This window comes from Topomyia yanbarensis, chromosome 1, assembly GCF_030247195.1.
Source record: "Topomyia yanbarensis strain Yona2022 chromosome 1, ASM3024719v1, whole genome shotgun sequence".
Lineage (NCBI taxonomy): Eukaryota > Metazoa > Arthropoda > Insecta > Diptera > Culicidae > Topomyia > Topomyia yanbarensis.
In genome coordinates, this window is record NC_080670.1 from 43,379,419 (window position 1) to 43,403,006 (window position 23,588).

General features: G+C 37.3%; 1 protein-coding gene across 2 annotated transcripts in view; it reads left to right on the forward strand.

Moving 5' to 3' along the window:
• Window positions 1–6,754: 6,754 nt before the first annotated feature.
• LOC131677473 (uncharacterized) overlaps window positions 6,755–23,588 on the forward strand; it is a 52,031-nt gene continuing 35,197 nt past the window's right edge. Inside the window, exons 1-2 of one of the 2 annotated variants that reach the window (XM_058957307.1) lie at window positions 6,755–6,873; window positions 6,942–7,413. The gene's annotated coding sequence lies outside the window, so the exon portion shown is untranslated. Of the gene's footprint in view, window positions 7,414–23,588 lie in introns of both variants that reach the window. The other variant, XM_058957305.1, reaches the window with a different exon arrangement.

Below are 23,588 nucleotides of genomic sequence, written 5' to 3' on the forward strand. Positions count from 1 at the left end.
TTCAGTAAAACAATTCGGTTTCCGAACTCTCCGCAATCCAGATTAGGAATCTTTACCCAAAGGGAGGGCGCGACACGCTGCCATAATCTGGCCCTATTTGCATTGATTATAATTCGCTTGTTCCGATCAATTCCCGAGCGGAGCCGTGGTGGTGTGCGGAGGCTTGTGAAAGCACCTGCCACCATCCGTTCCATCCAAACGTCAAAAAATACTGGTCAGTCAGCAGTTTTCTCTGAAAATGGCGACTTGACAGATGATTTGCTGTACCTGTTTTGTAAGTTTTAACGAGGTTCGGTAATGTTGGAACAATTTTGCCGAACAATCAGTCAGTGTTTTACTGGATAATGTTTATGTACCGAAAAAAACAGAAGTGCTAATAAATTCAGTGAAAAATATTGCGGGTTTCAGCAAATTATTCGAAAAATTACTGAAAAACGCTAATAAATGAAAACTTTACCGCAATTTTTTAATCAATTTGCTGACAGCTCCGTAAAAATATGACTTTACTGTGCAAGTCGTCAAAAAAAAATTACTGAACAACTTTTGGCTGGCTTAGTGTGTAAATGTCCAGTTTTGTATGCGGAAAGTATCGTCCTATTTTAATTTAAAACATATGTGGTATGATTGATATTTAACAATGGTTGTACAAACGGTGAATGACTTATAGCATTAGCACTATTTTACTTTCTCTAACAGCTTTTTTGATTTTTTTTAACATAAACATCGTTTGTGCTGTAGTACATGACTGAAATAACCGAGAATCCATTGAAAAACAATTTCTTATTTTTTTTTAAAGTTCCTTCGCGGCGACCATGAGATTTCTGGAACCAATTTAATAGCTTTTAAAATCAGCTATTTCATGTACAATAAAAAAATTTATTTAAAAGATTATTTAATTTTTTTCAATCGAAAAACTTACTTTAACGTTAAGCAGGATTGGGAAAAAGGTTGATTTTCAAGGTGTCTCGTACCTGGGAACATTTTATATAAGTTTAACCATTTCCTCATCATTTTGCCATCATCGACAAAATTATACGTCTTTCTAATACCATTACAACGCTATATAGAACACTCGATATGCTTTCACTGACAACAATTTACGGCTTAACGAAAAATATGTCGCATACCCGGATGCATTACCTTAGTGAAAAGGATTCCGAGTATTTTCGGAATGCTGCTCGCAATATTTCATTCTGCTACTTTCGTTGCCCTGGTGACGTCTTCCTTACATCACGAAACACATTGATCGAGATCAAACAGGCATCGTGTGGGCCGGAGCATCGTCAAAAAAATGCAGCCCAATGTCAGTGAAGACAAGCTCTGTAAAATATGCAAAATAATTCCTCCATACGCCATTGCGCTCGCGGTTGCCACTTTTTGCGTCATTCTGGAAGAATTTCCATCTTCCGGAGAGAACTCACCTCCCTGGATCGGCAAAGTGGTCTGGTACCCTGTACAGTGAATGTAGCGCAGCACAACCTTTTGATAATAATCTTCTGGTCATGGCTGCGGGAGGTGGCTTTCCATCACACAGGAGAGCACACATTCTCGTAAGCGTGCTGAAGAATGCCTTTCTATCACACTTTCCTACGGAGAGGCAAACAACTTTTTAACGACCTTAGCGCCACTTGGTTCTACCCAAGCAGCGCGGGAGTTCGGTGCGAGTAGGGTATCGCGGTTGTCTACGCGGGGAGTCTTGGGTGTGCACAATTTATGTAAATTAATTTCTTAACTCTCCTATCGCTGTGGGAGGATGCCATTACTAGGTGGAGTGCGCTTTAATACCTGCTCGTTTGTTCATATGAAATCTTTTTGTTTCGTTTTTTTGTAAAATAAATTCAATGCAATTTTGCCAACTCATTTGCTAGAGGAAACAACCAGGCAGCAGTGTTCATAAATTGTAGGCTAAGTGAATATAAATTCCACAGCCTTTCCGTGACACATTGAACTACCGCGGCTGCATCTCGCAGTGCCGTTAAATTTCTGCACGTCCCAAATCCATTTTCGCGATAACAATCTGCGATTGAGCTGCTGCAGCGACTTCTTCCGCGATCGTGTGCGACATTCTTGAACCCCACTTACTGACCCACTTTCGATCGCCAAAGGAGGAGCGATCGACAAAAAGTGTCCTCTCACTTTGCGCTACATTCGGGCTGTGGTGCAGTTTGTAGAATGTAGAACATCTTTTTTGTCTCTGCCTGTCCGCGCCGTTCCACAAAATCGTGTTCCAGCGAGCAGCCGTCCTGCTCGAGTCCTACGCGTGGCCAAAACGGTACAACATCCCGCGCTGGCTGGAGATCGGCAACTCCAGATTAGGAATCTTTACCCAAAGGGAGGGCGCGACACGCTGCCATAATCTGGCCCTATTTGCATTTATTATAATTCGCTTGTTCCGATCAATTCCCGAGCGGAGCCGCGGTGGTGTGCGGAGGCTTGTGAAAGCACCTGCCACCATCTTTGGAACCGGGGCCCGGGAACGTGGTTCTCGTGCGGCTGCGTGGCGGTAAGATGTGCTAATTTGATTCGCTGCGAAGTTAAGGTCGGCCTAGGGAAGCTTAGCACAGGAAAGCCGATCCCACTTGGATACCTACAAACCGTCCGGGCGCATCGTTGGCCGTGTCGGGGTTTGAAGAAGATTTTTGTTTTGTGAGGTCGTGTATTGCCGGCGATATCGGCCGGTTTCAGGTTCAAGTCGTGCAAGGCAAGTTCGTTCTTCTCTTGGATTTAAAGCGCAATCATTTTTACTAGCCTTGGCACGACTTTGTTGCAGCCATGTTGTTAAACGCGGCTAATTGATCAGGTTTTGAAGGCAGTGTAACGTTGCAGGTAATGGTTTCTGGTTTTTGTTATGTTTTTAAAGGTTTCCGAATTTTAGAAAGTCCCAATGGAAATAAATTTAATTATTTTATTTTATAAGATTTGTTACTATGTTTTATAAGATTTGCACACTACTTTTTGTTAATCGTAATTTCATACTATTACAATGTAACCGCAAATAAATTTTAAGAACTTTGCAGCTCCGTTTACTGTTAATTAGATCCTACTTTCACCCTGTTTCTAATATCACTCTCCCCATTTCAAGCCGTTATTAATTAAGTATCTTCGACGACGTTTTTCAACGAATCGTGTTATAAAATATTTTTGGTGATAAATTCTTCTAAAATTAAATACTGAGAATTGACCCTTCGAGAAAAAAAATGGAGACTCTCTGTCTTCAGCAAAGTTTGTTGTATTATTTGGAACGACTTTGCTGAAGACGTGAAAGACACAATACGCCTAGCATACTCCGATTGCTGACATATTTAGTCCCTTTTAGTCTTCGTCACGGTGCAACATAGACTGAACTTAGGGTCTCTTGTTCTTGATGCCGTACACGAAATGCGACAGAAACCCAATCGATCAATTCGTAGCTGACGAATTTCGCGCTAAATCGTGTTCAGAGTTCGCAGCACCCTTTCAGATTTTAATTGAACTTTCTTTACATGAGAATTTTGTCACAAAAAACCATTTTTCATACTTTGTTTTTTCAAAAATGATCTAGACTGTTTTTTGAAAAGGGTCAAACTTTTTTTGCCAATTTAATTCAAGCGGCTATAGTCTAAAAATGACAAATCCTACAAAAAAGTGTTGTAGGAATGATTTGCACAAAATTAGTTAACTTTGTGAATAAAAATATTGAAAAATTCTTCATCGACTCCTACTCTGAAAAAAATCGATTTTAAAAATTTAAAGTCGATTTACAAAAAAACCCATCTTTGATTTGGATGAAATTTTGTTCCAAGGTAGGTAATTATGTTCCCTACCTACCGTCGAAAATTCAACTTTCCTTGTCCAAACTGAATTATTTTTTTCAGTGTATTTTTATCGAAAACTAAACCAATGAAAGTCATAATCATCTCAGAATCCAATTTTTGAACTGCTAGTTGTCTGAGACACGCAAAAAGTATCAGTTACGAATTTGGTATTTAAATGAGGGCAAAGATAATCCATTTAACATCGATATATACGAGATTTAACTAAATATCACTTGGCAGTGTACGAAGAAGTATCTTGTCTATGTACCCGCCTGGGAAGTAGAGATTGATGGTGTAGGGGCCTTAATTGTGAAGTATGGGGTTCGCTCCTTCAAGAACCCTTTGCTTCGGTCAGTGAAAATTCTGGTTCGCCATCCTATAAATTTCCGAAAGAGGAAAATCAGTTTTCTCTGCTAAGCTTCCTCGTAAAGGCTTGAGAGTGTCCTTTGAAGGGTGCTGTTATAAAACCGAAGTAAGTGGGTCCTGGTCTCGGTAATCTTAGAAACTCGCAGGAATTTCTACATGGTACATCAAAAACCCCAAGTGTCCCTATGTTTCAGTCCCTACATTTTCCCTCAGATTTTACACAATGCATTAGCTCTATGATTAAAGGTCAGACGAAACGAGCGACCGACGCGATCAACCGTGAACAGTCTCCTACTTTGTGGTGGGCAGAGGTTGCTTAGAATTATACGCGAAAGGGACTTTTGAACGACGGATCGCCCGATTTTTTCCCAATATACGCGACGCTACAAATGCAAATGAAAAACTTGATGAAGGCTGGAAAACGCGATTATTGGCACTGGTCCGTCAACGGATTAACGGACAGATCATCAAAGAAACGGTGTTTCGTCTGATGGCTAGGGCCTACGTTGTGTATTCGATTCATCCTGTGATTGGAATACACGGAACGTTTGTCATATGATTACAGCTATGCATCGCTTTTATGCTAATTATTATGACAGTAGTGTTGAGGGCAATCATAAAAGAGGCTGTGCTGCTAACATTCTCCCCACAAAATTGATGGTTTTATATTTACCTATCAACGACCATGCCCACATCGTTACAGTTACAGGAGGCTCTCAATTTGATGGAGCATGGAAAGCACTCTTTGTATTTCCCGGGGAAAACATGGCAGTTTTTGAGTACTTTAGCTGAATAATCATAGCAGATAACCTTAGTTTGAATTCTTTCGAAGTGCTCCATTCCGGGTAATGAGAAGGTAGACACTTGGATTAGTATGATAATGAGAACGTGGACATTTAGGCATTAGAAGGTGATATTTATGAATGATCGCGTAGCTTCAACGAGTTTTTAAATATTTCTTCTCAGAGGACACTCGAAATTTGGCAAATTTCGTGGAGCGATGGAAGTTTAGGAATCCCAAAGGTATCAAAAAACCTTGGTCCAGGAGAATGGATGAGGGTCATGACTTCATTCGGGTGATATCTCGGGTCATGTACAATCATTATACGTAGAAGGCCCATTGGCGTATTGAGATCGTGGAGACCGGTCTCTGCACTTGTGGTGGCGGTTATCGCGATATTAAACATGTTGTCTGGTCGTGCGCTAAGTATTGTAGTACCAGATCTCCGTTAAACGAATCCCTTCGGCCTCGTCCAAGTCCAGTCTATACCAAATTCGTTTCTGAAACTTTTTGCATGTATCAGGCAACTATCAGGTGGGAAATTGGATTCTGAGATGGTTATGACTTTCATTAGTTCAGTTTTCGATAAAAATATGCTGAAAAAAAATCAGTTTGGACAACGAAAAGTTTTTTTTTCAAATAACTTTTTTTCCTTAAAGTGCCTAAGTTGAATTTTGACGGTAGGTAGGGAACATAATTACCTATCTTCGAACAAAATTTCATCCAAATCAAAGATGCGAGTTTTTTGCAAATTAACTTTAAATTTTTTAAAGCGATTTTTTCAGTGTAGGAGTCGATGAAGTATTTTTTTAAATATTTTTATTCATAAATTTGACTAATTTTGTGAAAATCACTCCTACAACATTTTTTGTAGGATTTGTCATTTTTAGACTATAGCCATTTGAAAAAAAAAATGGTAAAAAAAGTTTGACCCTTTTCAAAAGTAAGTCTAGATCATTTTTGGAAAAACAAAGTATGCAAAGTGGCTTTTTGTGACAAAGTTCTCATGTACAGAAAGATTCGACAAAATCTGAGAGGGTGCTGGCTTTTTTCGAGTTGGCGCGAAATTCGTCAGCTGAGATATCTTAACGGCATTTAGGCGGATTTGGTCCAGAAAGAGAGAGACAATCGACTGATATCGACTAGAGTTACTATATTTAGAGTTAGGCGGGCACGAAAGCCGGAAAACTGGCAGCTCTTATTCGATGAAGAAAATACTGGCGTCCCATGCAAATTTTCAAGCTTAAGCTTCAAAATTTCATTGTCGGCGTGAGTAAGAAATTTACATTTACGAATAGAAAAACCAATTCGAAGATGTTTTCATACTTGCTCGAATATCCGTTGGTGTCACAGATTTTTTTTTGTTCTTTTCGTTCCTCTGCACTTGATAACACAAGGAAAGAGTAAAATAATTATGACCATAATCACAATACCTTTTCCATAGAGATGTAAGAATATGTTATGTGACGCCATGCTCGATTGGCTTCGGCATTTGACAATGTCATGTTCAATTAACTCCGCTTAGTGTCTCCGCCTAACTATGAATATTTTAACTAAAATATCAACCTCCCAGCAGACCATTTTGGCCGCACACAAAGTTTTAACTTTTTACCACACACAGATGCTGTTAGTTGACACGAACACCACTGAAGCTATGATGTTATTCAAGAATCGCTTCACTTCAATCGGAAACAATGAAAAGAGAGCACGTTTCGCGCGATCCATCGATTTACCCCAGCTTCATTTGGGAAGTGTTTTGTCCGCTGTGTGTGCGTGTGCGGACAAAAACAATCAATTTTCAGTTAACAACAAACGTTTCGGACACGTTACCACACTGCGGGGACGATTGCTTTTTTTAGGCTGCTTCGGGATCGTGCCTCTAAGTCCAGTCGCAGCAGAGCGTAGCGGCCCGTCACTATTGTTACCGACGAGGTGCGTAAACAAAAATATATCGCGTTTCTCTGGTCGTCGTCTCCCATAACCTAAACCAATATTTATAGCACCCAACAACAGAACACCTACAACTCACCTGCGCTGTCAAATCAATTTCACTTCGTTTGTGTCGAAAGTGTACGAAAGCTGCGGCTTGCTATGGTCGTTTGTATAGTTGCAGAATATGGTGCGCGTGCAGTGCGTTTAGAATTAGAATGGTTTGTGTCAATTCTGCTCTGTTCCCAGGGCGAAATTGGCTGGACGTGATGTGCCTCCACGTATTTGGATGCAGAACATTCCTGTATAGTAGTAGGTTGCGACAGCGATTTGGGGAGGGGAAATGTGCGTGAAATTGCGACACGTGATTGCGTTTCTGGTCGGTGTCTCTGTGGTGATTCCTTTTCATTGCTCTTCCACCGCCCGGTACCGACCAGCAGTAGGCCGTTCACGGGGATGCTCTAGGGTCTGGTTCGGAGCAAACCGTTCGCCTCGTTTGGATTGCAATAGCGGATCGGATCTACGATTATGGGCCGAATGATGGTAAGTGATGATGGAATCGGGTCATTTAGGTCTGGTTTTCGAGGATATTTAGCTTAGATAAGACTTACGTGAGGTGGATTTTTGAATAGGCGTATATTTACGGTTGATGTGTTAAAATTGTCTGTTATAGACCGTAGTCCCGTACGGTGAAAGAGAAAGTAAACTGTTATGAGTGAAATCAAAATAAATGCAATGGGATGTAAGGAGTTCAAATTAAATTATACTGGACTGTCTTTCCCAATCGATTTATTTAATTTTAATTTTATGGCGTTGTTTTAGTCACTTGTTTTAGTTTTAGTCACTTGATTTTAGATGTTCATTGAAAAAGAAAGTGTTGTGCATGGATATGATACCCATTATAGGGACTAAACATTTGTGATGCATTTAAAAAAATAACGAAATTAAATGGATTTACTATTCATCAAAATAAAAAATTAAAATGAATTTTGTGTTGCGTTTAAGACGTCAAAGCCCTGCATGAAACTAGTTCTATTTTCCCACAAAGCATCGAACGAAGTAGACTAGCGAAAGTCGTTTGTAGAACATATTTTTCGGCGAGGGAGTGCAAAGATGATGCATAAACGGAAATGAAATATATTTCATCAAATTGGATGCAACTTTGTTATACATTCCTAGAGTGATATGCTTCTAATACCCATTAAAACATAATCTTATATCTGCTTTTAACCACTTCATGCCCATGTTGTTTATAAACAACGTTTTTAAACGGCTATAACTTTTGGTTTAGGCCAAAATTTCTTACAGTACGGGAGAATGACCATCTGGTTGAAGCCCTCAATAAACAAATTACAAATATTCTCATGAAAATAGGTGAGATTAGTAAATGGGACTATTGCCTAACAGGCATAAATGTTACTCATGAAACTGAAGTTATCACTATTAGTCTGATAGGATACAGCTAGAGCAGTACTGCCAGCAACATTTTCAGTTAGATGTGAAAGTGATATTTTGATATATGTATCTACATTATCTTGCAATATTATTAGAAACTGACAATACCCATTAATTTAAACTATTTTCGACTACTTTTTCCGTACATTTGAACTATTGTAAATAGTCTAGGAAAATTGTTTTCATCATCGGTAAAAATTGGGCAGCTTCTAGCACTGAAATATGTAACCCGTCAGGGTGACAATTTAGCACTGGGTAGAAATATACCATTTATAGGGTATACACTCCGTAGAGTGTATTTGTTCACATGTAACATAATGCTCACCACTGTTCCTTATGATCGTTCACTTTTTCTTGTAAATTTTGTTTGGTTTAGCTTTTGTGAACGATTTTGTTGGTCTAGATAGGTGTAGAAAGTTTTGTTTCATAGTTCTGTATAAATAACATAGGGCTTAGGTAGATCACCGGGGGTATTTAGAAGTTTGTGACGAAATGCTACGATGGGGGAGGGGGGTGTTAAAAATCGCTCAAAAAATGCTACGTCATTTATGGATGGTCCCTTAAATTTGAATATCAGAGTTTCCAGAATCTTGGACTGCTGGAACTTGTAGCTGATATAATTCGGTAAAAAATTTCTTGACTTTCAGCGAAAAAACTGTGGTATGTTGTGTTTCCAGCTTTCTAAAAAAGTGGTTTATGAATCAAAGAAGATTTCTTGAATCTTAGGGATGAACCATAAATGACGTAGCATTTTTTGAGTGATTTTTAACACCCCCCTCCCCCCTCGTAGCATTTCGTCACAAACCTCTAAATACCCCCTGGTAATTACGTAGCTTGATGGTAACTCTGCCCCCCTCCATTGTCACCGTAATTTTTTTTTAAATTCTATTCTATCCCCCTTTAAAAAAGCTACGTAGCATGACATGACCCCCTACCCCCCTGTCGGCACACATCATCACAAAATACAAAACTCCCCCCTCCCCCATATAATGCTACGTCATTTATGGATGATCCCTTACTTCATTATTTTTCAAATTGCTGGATAAATCTGGGCAAATGCCCTGAAATCTGTATCAGACAAAGGTAAATCTGTTTGTCTGGACGAGGCTTGAAAATCTAGATGAATCCAGATAAATCTGGAAGGTTGGCACCCCTGATCGTACCAGACAAATGTGAATTGGATCGAAAAGGTATGATTTTGGCTTTGAGAATTTATGGGTGGTTTCTAATACCAGCGTAGCGCCCTACCCACACCATGACGAATAATGGGTATAAATTAAATTACCGTAAACCGGGGTGACATTGATCACTTTTCGAAGTAATCATTGCATATTTTTAGACGCAACTCATTTTTTTCAAATGTAATATTTTTAAACCATGTACTGATGTAAGGAGAACAAGATTGGATGGTTTTACCTAAAATTGTCCGCTTACAGCTATTTTTCCAAAAATGATTTCAAGTTGATGTCCGTTTTCGTATTCCGGGGTGACTTTGATAACCTGCATGTTCACGCACATTAATGTTTTTCATTCAAATGTTTGTTTAAACTAATTCTGGAAAGATACTCATTGTTAAATAGATGATAAATGGTATTATGCAAAGTATTCAATGTACTGTAAAATTCGATTAACCAAAATAAGTATAATTTGTGTCCAACTAGAATAAAAGATTCCGAAAACCTTTAAAACTGCTAAAATTGTTTTATTTCAGTGCTTTATCAATGTACCAAATGTTTCATCCATTTTAACACGTTGGAATATTGAACAATAAAAAAAGTTGCGAGTTTTAGCTTAAAAATCTTGAAATAATTGCCAACTAGTTTCACAAAAAATTGTATTTAAAATAAACAAACTCTTAAAAGTAAATTTGGTACATCCCACTCTAAAGGAAAATGAAATCTCGCTTGTAATTTATTACTCTTGCTCAAATCTGAGATTTATTTGTTTTATAAAAAATAGACACTTTATGAAGCTTCGTAAAAATAAGGTAAAGTCAAATTTCGGTTTTTTGTAGTTTTTGTACCCAAAAACGCTTTTAATCCACCTAACAGTGTGATGAGACATTTCTTATAACTCTTATCACTCTCTTCGGATATTATATCGTTTGAGAACATTTAGAACGTGATGCTTCGCGATGTTTTTGATAACACATATTACATGGGATAGTGGCAGGACTCAGAGAATCGCTCAAATCAGCATAGGACAACATCAGTGCTAGAAATCTCAAACCAAATCAATGGGAAAGCGAAAAAATGGCCCATAAAATATCTAAATATCTAAATTGTGGTGGGAAAACTAAATTTATATATTGTACTGAGCCAAAAAAATCGATTTTTTTTAATCGATTTGAAGTTTATACTTTACTCAAATTTCCAACGCGACTGAGAACTAAGAAAATTTAATGAAATCGCAGCACCTGATATCACGCTATCTCTGAAGTGCATGCGTACATAGTTCCAAATTTTACTTCGACATCGACTTTTTCTAAAGGTGACTTCCCAGTAGTATCCTTGATTTGAATTATTATCGCTAATCCTAATGCAAAAGAACAAATAAAAACCTCTCGAAAACGAACCGTTTGGGAAAATCATCATCATTACTGAAATTTTCATTTTCGCGAAACTTTTCGATAACCTTCCGTCACTTGCGTTAATGCACTGGGTGCACAGTGCTCTGAAAATCTAGCGAAATCGTCTTAGGGCACCAGCGGGTCTAATTCAGAGCTATCTGCGCGGCTAGTTAAATCTGTAAAGAATACTAAAAATTAATTTCTATTCCATAATTTTCAGTTCAGCAATTCGAGAGATCGTGCTCACCGCAAGCCATGAGAAATAGACTACGTTGTGAAGCGATGGTCACTATTTATTAAAAAATCACGGTTAAATAAAAAATAAAACTATTTAAAAATTTCCAATAGTTTATAATTTTCACAAACTTATTAAGAAAAATTGCTTTCGTAATATTGTGCAGGAAAAAAAAAATTCAGTATTTTCTCTATCTGCAACATATAAACCCTTAAGTATACCGATTAATTGGTATACGAATTGGAATAGGTTCGCCAAATTTTAGAAGAACCCCTTGAAAACTACCTAAAAATTAATTAAGTTTTGTATTTTTTGTGTTTCGAATTCATCTCGTCAGTAACTAGCACCATCTGGGTGTCTAGTTAGACGATGTATCTGAACTAGTACCCAAATTAGCACTAGTTAGACACAAAAAATTCCAAACAGTTCACACGACATATGGCTTTAGGCGTTCACATATGTCGTGTGAACTGTTTGGAATTTTTTGTGTCTAACTAGTGCTAATTTGGGTACTAGTTCAGATACATCGTCTAACTAGACACCCAGATGGTGCTAGTTACTGACAAGATAAATTCGAAACACAAAAAATACAAAACTTAATTAAAATTAGGTCTTGTGCCCTAAACGCGCAAAACGGTTTAGTCCAATTTTTATTGCATACCTAAAAATTGTTGTAGTTCGATGCAATAAAAAAATCCCCAAAAGTGAAATATACCTATTAATGTGAAACACAGTGAATAATACATGCAATAAAGACCCATTTTTATCAGTCTCATGGTGTATTTTAGGCTGACAAAATGGGTACATTGACTAAATCGGGCAATTTTTTTCTTTATAATAAACTGAAGCTGTTAAAATATTCTTCCCGTCCCTTGATGTAGTCTGATAACTATTTCTGATTATGTTGAACTTTTTACTTTACATATTTCCATCTCCATGATAAGGAAAACGTGCTCAAGAAAGGATTTACTCGAATTCTGTCTTGTTCGTCTGCTAGAGCCCATCAAACAGATGTTCATATTTGGCTGATAAAATCGGGGTTTTAATGTATTATAATAGATATTCAGCATTCGAAGACGTTTCTTGTGAACGAGTGTAGAACGACTTTGTTTTTACTTACTGGAAGTCAGCGGTGTAGCCAGAAATTCGGTTTGGTGGGGGTTTGGTGAAAATCGATCTTACTGTCCAAACGGCATAATTCCGCAAACGTAATTTTTGAAGTTATAAAATTATGCAGAATTAATTTTTCAGAAAATAGTAACAGAGTTCGTGTCTTTAGCGAATTTGTTGAGACTTGTCATGAATATTAACCCGAGAAAATTCACCATAAATACTTCTTGGACGATATACCGTCAAAATTATTTTATCAAATGATGCGCTGTTTAACGTTTGTAAAACTCATTGAAGATACTAAACTTCCGAAATTGGCGGTTTCAAAATGATGGTATCTTGACCTTAAATTACTGTTTTTGAACATTTGACCTATACATATAATTGGTCATACAACAAAAATCAAATGCCCATCAAAATCGATCAGGACCTGCTAGAGTCGAATGGAAATCGTCATTTTTCATAAATTTCTCTCTACATTCGGAAAGTGTTATCCTCGTTATTAATCATATTACGTTTTCGTCTCAACTCGACGCATTCCCAAAATAAAAACCTGTTTTAATCCACCTAGTGGTGCAATTGTGCTTGTCTAATTTGTCCAGACTACGATTCCATGGCTGGTTATGTTCAATACAATGGTGGAAATGAATATTACATGTTCAGTACGATTTGCACATACATACAACGGATCGACAGCTACGATCTTGAGATACTATGTGATACTGAAACATCGCTTGAAACCAGCGGCGGATTATGGGGAAAGATCCGGGAGATCCGGGTCCTGCCGAAAATTTTTAACTTAAGAAATTTTAAACTAGTTTTAGTTTTAAAGTAGCAACCCCTCACTGCATACTCCCTCCGGGCCGGTATGATTGACGATTTTTAGAGTGATTGCATAACCTTTCTATATGAGAAAGGCAAAAATGTACCAAAGTCCAAAAAAATCAATTTTTGTCAAACATTATTTTTCTCGAGTTTACATCAAATCGCAACGTTTCATGCATTATAAAGTCATTTGGCATCAAAAATACAAATTTGATTTTGAAAATTTTTCGTTTCAGTTTATATGGAAATTTGCTGTGTGATTGCATTCTTCAATTCGTAACTTCGGAACCGGAAGTCCAATCAATAAAAAATTCAATTGCAGCCGATGGGAAGGTTGTACCTTTCATTTGAGATTAATTTTGTGCAAATCGGTCCAGCCATCTCTGATTAACAGAGGTCAATTTTTTTCCACATATACACATACACGCATACAGACATATACATACACACAGACATTTTCCGATCTCGACGAACTGAGTCGATTGGCATATGACACTCGGCCCTCTGGGTCGGGATTAGATTGACGAATTTTAGAGTGAATGAGAAAGGCAAGAACATTTTTAGCAAATGTTGAAAGTTATGCAATGTTTTGGTGAGCAGTTCTATGTTTCATAGACATTAAATCAATTTTAACTTCGCTTTCTATTAAATAAAGACCCTTATTACAGTACATCTCTACAAAAGCGAGCTCAATTTGAAAAGAAATCTGAGGATTATTATTGATTACAGAACTCTGGAATTTTCTATTGGAATGTTTTCAGGTAGGAATTTGATATTGATGCTATTAGACAACTGTGAAATCAAGACCAATAGATCAGTTACATATCAGGACCCCATTTCGACAATTTATCAAAAGTCCTCATGATGTTTACAACAACAGGTTATCAATCTACGGATCAGATAATTGTTATTGTATTATTGAATTAAATCAGTCTGCATCAATAAATTTTCAACTTCAATCCAATATTTTTTTTTGGGTGTGGTGGGGGAGGGGGGTTGTATGGTGTTAAACTCCAAAACCTTCTCTTGACTATGCCGTTACTTGGGGTTATTTATTTCGCTTTTCTTTTTTCGATATGTTTCAGATCGATCCGATGGTTATAAGTTAGAAAAATTGGTTCGCACAAATGAACATTTTTACACTGATAAGTTATCAAGTTCCTTCCAGACAACTTGGAAGTGTTCGGTGATTATTTCTAGCGGTTGTAGATAGAAAAATGAAATAAAAAATTCGTTTTATCGAAATAATGTCTGGCTTATTTCAATGGATTATTACTATATTGAACAATAAATAGCCAACAAAGAGTAAGCAACAAACAACAACCCATAACTTTTAAAGTATTCAAAATAGATATTTGAAGTCTTCAGTAAAGTTATACGCAAAAGTAAGAGCTACAAATTTGCTGAAGGCATCATTTAGATATAATTACTTCCAAGAAAATTTGTGAAAATATCTCACTCATAGGGGGATTAATCAGCAAAAGCACAATACCAAAAGAAAGGGCATATTACCTCCATTAAATTCTCTGAAGATACTATTGACCTAAAATAAGCCGTTTTGGCTTTAATAATAGATTATATGTTTTTGGTCATATTTCTGGCAATGGTAAATGATAAAAATCTTTCGTCCGTATTTAATGTTTAATATCTCTTTTGATAATAGTCCGATTTCAACAATCTATAGTTTGTTCGAAAGGTATTCGTTAAAGCTGTCTAAAACATATAAATTGTTATTCTGTCATGTCAGTTTCGGCAGATAATTGAAAAAAACTGCAAAAAACGCCATTTTTACGCATTCAAACATTCATATCTTGGAAACTAAACATCAGAATCAAAAACAAATTAATAGCGTTCATACTGTTTTTTAGTTCTTTCATTTAAAATTGGTTTGGATAAGATCGGTTCAGCCATTGCTGAGAAACACGAATGAGAATTTGTCCGTTACATACACACACACACACACAGACATTGTCCCAAATCGTCGAGCTGAGTCGATTGGTATATAAGACTCGGCCCTCCGGGCCTCGGAAAAATCTTGAAAGTTTGAGCGAATTCTATACATTTCTTTTATAAGAAATGTAATAAAACCGAACAAAACTCTCAAAAAGTATAACAAACCAGTATTTCATAAGTTAAGAGTAAAAATCATTTCAAACTAAAATGATTCGGTAGACTATTCTGGTTTAATAAGCGATCTACGAAAAAAGTTTCGAGTGATCAAAGTCACCCCGGTTTACGGTACCTATTTATTAAAATATTACAACGCGAATTGCTGCAATCGCAAGGCGATTTAAGGTTTTATTCTGTATGGGAAATCAGGAAAAAGTACCGCCGTGCCACTTGTTTTGCCTAGCCTCTGCTAATGCAGCACCTGCAATTCACAAGACAGTAGGCTTAGATGTTACTTACGATAATGCATCAAGACTAGATTACCGCCACTCTCAGGAGGCGGAGTAGAAAAATCGCTGTTGTTGAGCGAGAGTGATAAGGTTCAATGACTATAATATGTCTAATAGTCGTGAACATCGGGTACCTACTACACAATACACAACACACGACCGGCATTTAAAGATGCGAGGCTTTTTTTTTTTCTTAATACAACCAGATCCCGCCAGATGATTCATCGAATAATTCGCAATCAATCATTTTTACCACTTTTTGCCGGTCCCTCGGTCTATCGAACATTCCCTTTCAGTTGCGGCACGTTCGAAACATGCAAGGATCCGAACCCATCTCGAGCAGACACAGATGAGATGTGCGCTGGTTTGGTTCGGTGGCGGTAATTTCGGTCTGCTCGGAAGCCTAGCCCGCGATTCCCGCACATTGATGGCGATGCTTCCCCGAGCGGTGAAAGAGATACTATACATAAAGTCTGCGCCGGGGAGGAAATTGCTGTCTATTTTCGCCATTTGATCATCTAATTTCTATTGTAGACATGACATGGCCAATTGTGTGTGAATATCGGTGAGGGACAGAGATGCGAGGGGGAATTCGATAATGTTAATGGATGCTGTGTATAATTCTGTTTGGCTTGTACTGTTGGCGCTTCTGGGAGGCTGCGGTTAGTGGCAGCGAAATGACCTTCTTTAATGTGGGCAAAGTTCCCGACTGTGTGTGGCTAGCTAATGACCATACTGTTTTCATTTGCTCGAACAAGTGCTTCTGGGCGATGATCTTCTAATGGGATGAAGGGATTATGCGGTCTAATCGTGACAAGCGAATCCGACTCGGAAATTGGTTGTATAGCCGGTTCTAGTGAGAGGGGTTTTCCGGTAGAATTGAGACGAAAAAGATTAACACAATATTGGCTTTAGATAGCTTTCTAACAATTAGTTCGGATGCCGTGAGTAAACAATTTAGTGCCGCTTGTTTGCATAACCGGAAGATATTCTCAGAACAATGTAGTTTGGTTGAGATTACGAACCGTTCTTATTTTAAAGTTTATATCCTTAATTTCGCCGATTTCGAGAAGCGTCCTTTTTTATAAAAAATGTCCTTCGATTTAGTTTCAAAACTAAGCATATTTGAATTTTAACAGATCTAGTTTATTACGAGAGAATGAATTTACAGTCATCGGATTGTAATTGTGGGTTAACTACACATTGTTGTGCTTAGATCAAAATTCTATTGAAAGTATTTTCGCGTGTACCATTACAGACTCTTTACCAGGGATATCAGGAATACTTTTTAAATGTCTTCACATTTAATGAAAAGCTGTCTTCATTTGTCTTCAACTACCACGATTCGAAATCAGTTGTTCATTTTAAGCCGAAATTCCGCCCGAAATAAGACAGATTTCCGCAAAATATGTTTTCATTATATTCCAATACCATACCTCCTGGTTTCCCAGGACATGTCCTGGCTTTACATTGACTGTCCTGGGAAGTCGAGAAAAATGCTTGATTTGTCCTGGTTTTACATTTCTTATAAAAGAAATGTATAGAATTCGCACAAACTTTCAAGATTTTTTCCGAGGCCCGGAGGGCCGAGTCTTATGTACCAATCGACTCAGCTCGACGATTTGGGACAATGTCTGTGTGTGTGTGTCTGTGTGTGTGTGTATGTAACGGACAAATTCTCATTCGTGTTACTCAGCAATGGCTGAACCGATCTTATCCAAACCAATTTTAAATGAAAGAACTAAAAAACAGTATGAACGCTATTAATTTGTTTTTGATTCTGATGTTTAGTTTCCAAGGTATGAATGTTTGAATGCGCAAAAATGGCGTTTTTTGCAGTTTCTTTTAAATTATCTGACGAAATTGACAATATAGATTTACAATTTATATGTTTTAGACAGCTTTAACGAATACCTTTCGTACAAGCTATAGATTGTTGAAATCGGACTATTATCAAAAGAGATATTTACCATTAAATGCGGACGAAAGATTTTTATCGTTTCCCATAGCCAGAAATATGACCAAAAACATGTAATCTATTATTAACGCCAAAACGGCTTATTTTAGGTCAATAGTATCTTCGGAGAATTTAATGGAGGCAATATGCCCTTTCTTTTGGTATTGTGCCTTTGCTGATTAATCCCCTTATGAGTGAGATATTTTCACAAATTTTTTTTGGAAGTGATTATATCGAAATGATGCCTTCAGCAAATTTGTAGCTCTTACTTTTGCGAATAACTTTACTGAAGACTTCAAATATCTATTTTGAATGCTTTAAAAGTTATGGCTTGTTGTTTGTTGATTATTCTTTGTCGCCTATTTATTGTTCAATATAGTAATAATCCATTGAAATAAGCCAAACATTATTTCGATAAAACGAATTTTGTATTTCATTTTACTATCTACAACCACTAGAAATAATCACCGAACACTTCCAAGTTGTCTGGAAGGAACTTGATAACTTATCAATACAAAAATGCTCATTTGTGCGAACCTTCTGACTGCAATTTTTCTAACTTATAACCATCGGATCGATCTGAAACATATCGGAAAATGAAAAGCGAAATAAATAACTCCAAGCAACGGCGTAGCCAAGAGAAGGTTTTGGGGTTTAACACCATACAACCCCTCCCCCCCCCCACAACACACACAAAAAAATATTGGATTGAAGTTGAAAATTTATTGATGCAGACTGATTTAATTCAATATTACAATAACAATTATCTGATCCGTAGATTGATTACCTGTTGTTGTAAACATCATGAGAACTTTTGATAAATTGTCGGAATGGAGTCCTGATATGTAACTGATCTATTGGTCTTGATTTCACAGTTGTCTAATAATTGATGCTAATCAAATTTCTGCCTGAAAACATTCCACTAGAAAATTGCAGAGTTCTGTAATCAATCATAACCCTCAGATTTATTTTCAAATTGATCTCGTTTTTGTAGAGATGTACTGTAATAAGGGTCTTTATTTAATAGAAAGCGAAGTTAAAATTGATTTAATGTCTATGAAACATAGAACTGCTCACCAAAAAATGCATAAATTTCAACATTTGCTAAAAATGTTTTTGCCTTTCTCATTCACTCTAAAATTCGTCGATCTAATCCCGACCGGGAGGGCCGAGTGTCATATGCTAATCGACTCAGTTCGTCGAGCTCGGAAAATGTCTGTGTGTATGTATGTCTGTATGTATGTGTGTATGTGGAAAAAAAATGTGACCTCTGTTTCGAAGAGATGGCTGGATCGATTTGCACAAAGTTAGTCTCAAATGAAAGGTACAATCTTCCCATCGGCTGCTATTGAATTTTTATTGATTGGACTTCCGGTTCCGGAGTTACGAGTTGAAGAGTGCAATCACACAGCAAATTCCCATATAAACTGAGAGGAAAAATTTTCAAAATCAAATTTGTATTTTTGATGCCAAATGACATTATAATGCATGAAACATTGAGATTTGATGTAAACTCGAAAAAATAACGTTTGACCAAAATTGATTTTTTTGGACTTTGGTACTTTTTTGCTCTGTTACTATTTTCTGAAAAATTAATTCTGCATAATTTTAAAACTTCAAAAATTACGGTTTTGGAACTATGCCGTTTAGACATAAAGATCGATTTTCACCAAACCCCCACCAATTGTAAAATTGGTATTGTAAAAAAACGTAAGGGCGATACTTCAATGCTGATAGGTGGGACCGAAAAAGTAAACAATAGCCAAAGGGACTATATACTATATGTACAATCATTTTGTCAATTTCAATAGCAAACACAAATTTTAATTTAATTTAATAATTTCAAATACTTCATGAAGTTTTTGGTTTCGATCACTGAATCATGCAATGTAGGATGTAAAAAACACAATAGTTCTTAAATAGGAAATAAAACCAAGTCTGGAAATATGCACTGTTGATTTTCTTTGAATGGTGGGTTTTTTCAAGAAAAAGCGTTGATTTCTTAATTCTCAGTCGCGTTGGAAATTTGAGTAAAGTATAAACTTTAAATCGATTAAAAAAAATTTTTTCGATTTTTTTTTTGGCTTAGTACAATATACTTTACCTTTAGAAAAATCAGTTTTCCCAGCACAATGCATCGATTGAGGAATTTAGACATTTTATTAACAGAGCATTAGCAATAATTCGTTTGTATGTCTATTTTATGGGCCATTTTTTCGCCTTCCCATTGATTTGGTTTGAGATTTCCTGCACTGATGTTGTCCTATGCTGATTTCAGTGATTCTCTGAGTCCTGCCACTATCCCATGTAGTATGTGTTATGAAAAACATCGCGAAGCATCAAGTTCTAAATGTTCTCAAACGATTTAATATCCGAAGAGAGTGATAAGAGTTATAAGAAATGTCTCATCACACTGTTAGGTGGATTAAAAGCGTTTTTCTCCTGTAACATGGTCATGTAGAAAAGTTTGTTTTAGGTATCAAATTATAATTGTGTACACGCTAAGCATCAACTGTCCTTTGCAGTGTTGAAGGCCATAGAAACTTAATAAAAGAATGGAATTCTCCGGTTACCACTTGGTTTTCGAAACAATCCAATTCACTCCAGATCACCGCTCATCTGCGTAGTGCTCTCTGAATGCGTTAATCTTGAGCCCGCCAGTCAGACGCCGCAGCATTCCATTTACAAATCTCGGCGAAAGTGTTCCTGACAGGAAGCTGCATCATCACGATTCTGTGTGTTTCCATCAGTAATTAGCACAGTGGATAGCGATTTTCGAAGCATAATACGACCTGCGATCTGTAAGAGTGGGTGCCTGCTGTGGCGTCTGGAATGAGAAACTTTCCAGCTGAATAGCTTTTTTCCCAAATATAAATATGTGAGAGTTATCAAATAAATTAGGTAATTCCAGTAATTACTAGAAAATGGGTATGCAACCGTCTGGTTACGACGGGGGAAATAAATACCTGTTTTGCATCAGGTGTGTATTCACTATATCGTTGACAAAACGACACTTACCTAGATTGCGTTTCTTGAGACCTACGTCAAATGTGGTACTGACAGCTCACCTGGAAAAAAGACGGAAAAGTGTATAAATACATTAGAAAGTGTGATCCATTATTGGATACTAATCAGTTAGGTAATTAACACGATTAGCTCCTAATTGATTCCAATCCGGATCGTACGCGGAATGACCTACTGAGTTGGGTTCTAACCGACGAATAAACACATCAATCGATAATGCACCAAACCGGCTCACCGATGCGAGATAATAAATCAATTAAAAGGTTGTGCATTTCCCCCCGTTTCATGGTTCTGGTGAGTGGTCGACGCTGGAAATTGGTTTCAATAGAATACGTCGTTCGGGTAGGGAAAAGTTTTGTTTCGTACTGTTAGTTACAGGATAGCAATTTACCTCTGGTTACCCAAATATAGACTATGCACCAAAAAAAAACGAATTTCACCAGTGAGATAATTGCTAGCACTACGCCGCGCTGTTTTGGTCTGATTTCTAGGTAAAAGCACATTTGGGTGTGAAGGGCACCTAACTTATAACCAAAGTAGTTATGGGATTTGCGTCTCAACTATGTTTCATCAGAATCCGACATTAACTTAGTGTCATGACTAAGTTGATGCCGGATTGACGGACCCCCAGCCAAGCGTGATGTGCCGTTAGAAAGCGAGTTCGGTTAAGCTGGTATTTGGAGATAGCGCCAATCCGGTGTTAGCTTGGTCCTGTCCCTAAGTTATTGTTAGATTCTGATGAATCGCAGTCCAAACGTAAATTTGTTGTAATAACGCTTTCCATTTGAGCTTCATTAAAATATTTAAAACCTTTTGTTTCGATGCAAAAAATGTACACATTCATACTTGCTAATACTTAAAAAGACAACACCTCTATAGAAAAATTACTGTAAAATAAAATTTAACGTCGTATATAAAGCACAAACAAACGTAAAACTATACCATTTTCAATAAACCCTTTGTGTTTTGTTTTCGTCTTATCGGTAACTGAATTTATCTACACGGCCGTCAAAATATTACATGAAGTTTGCCACAGTGAAGTCGAAACTTTTTCTTGCAAGCCAATGTGCTAATGTTTATTCCTTATCGAACAAATTGGTTAAACCAAGTTTTAGCCTGAGTTGAGTAAGTGTTAAGTCGGATTGTTATGTTTCAATTTCCAAAATTTTTGACGCTCGTGTACGAAGACGTGTGCACAGTGTGTACAAAGTTGTCGAATGGACCGCACGTTGATGCATTATTGACGAATCCTCTTAGATAAGCACAGTGCTGTTTACCACTGTTCCATCACTGCTTTCGATAATACTTAAAACTTGCGCGTTTGCAATCTCTGTAGATGGCAGCTGCATTCTAAAATTCGCACATTTTCAGATTGCAGAATGGATGCTTTCCTCTATGTACATACATGCATTCAAACAGTGATTCTGCCTAGAGTTCCTATATATATAGAGTTAGGCGGACACAAAAGCCGGAAAACTGGCAGCTCCTATTCCAGGAAGAAAACACTGGCAACCCATGCCAATGTTCAAGCTCTAGCTTAATGATTTCATTGTCGTCGTGAGTAAGAACTTCACATGTACGAATGGAAAACCAATTCGTAGATCTGATGATATGATTTCATACTTGTGCGAATATCTCTTTGTGTTACAAAAAAAATCTTGTTCTTTTCGTTTCTCTGCACTCGATAACACAAGAAAAGAGTAAAATAATTATGACCATAATCACAATACCTTTTCCATATACATCCAAAGAGAACATATTATGTGACGTCATGCTCGATTGGCTCCGCCATTTGACATGTTCAATTGGCTCCGCTCAGTGTCTCCGCCTAACTATGAATATAGTAACTATAATTCTGCCCTTTCACAGCTGTCGATGGGGCCCCTATTTTTGGCTCGAAACAAAACTCGTCGAAATGTCATTTGACGCAATGTTCATGCTGTGTTCATCAACCATTCAATTTGGTTCATTATAAATCCAATTAGAGCCAAAGTTGCCAGTTTTATACAATATATTAAGATTTTTCATGATATTATAGACAGGCTTGATCGTCAAGCCTTCCGAAAAATTTTATCGGTCGCATCTTCCGGTGCAGCAGAAAATTTTTGTTGTGATAACGTGGCTGTGTTGTTGGCTTGTTTTATTTTTTAAATAATATAAACGTTTATAATAAATATATCGCACTTAAATTTTACGTGCCCGTTATATATAGTGGCCATGGAAAACAATAAAGTTATGGTGGATATGTCTCAATTGGACATAAGAGACAACAAGTAAGTCTTTACTTTAGGGTAATATAGCCGGAAGAACACCGCATTTCACGGACAGCAATATTAGGCCATCCATTGGATAAATCGATGGCTAAATTTTTCTGTTATTGATTTCATTTAGCTGGAATTCGATCTACCGTTACATGTCCATGCGAAGTAAAATCAAAACATTTGTTCCGAAGTACTTAAATACTTTTTAAGGTGTTGGCACAACTAATTGGATTTGTAGTTCTATGTCACTAACAGCCATTCAAAGTCTCTGACCGCATTGGCTACAAACGACGGTTCCGGAAGCCCCGGCCGGGAGTATTCAGAATAACAGTCTGAGATGACAAACTTTCTCTTAAATTAAAGGTGTTGCACTCCACTATGTTATAAAATTTCATCCCGATCCGACTTCTGGTTCCGAAGTTACGGGTTATGGAGTGTGGTCACATAAAAAAATCCGATTCTAATGGATGCCAAACAGCATTTGCAGTTCTAGCTAACGGGCGGCGAATCTCGGAGGTGGTTCAGCCGATCTCCACAAAATTTGTCTCAAATTGAAAGCTATATTATCCCCGAACACGGCTATAAAATTACATACAGATCGGTAATATGGTTCTGGAAATATAGACTGAATCATCCCGTCACATAGCATATTCTCATATAAGTCGGAAATATTATGTGTCGTTGGCTGTCCTAGTATATTTAGCCGCACATACTCGCGAATGCTTAAACTATTCAACAGGCTGATAGTATCATGCTGACAGGCCGTGCCTTCACTGCCGCTCAACGCATAATTGTCCCATGTACATGGGGCAACGGGGGAACCCATAGTACATGGGATAGTTATGCGTATAGCGGCAGCTCGCCCACTCGTACAAATTTACGA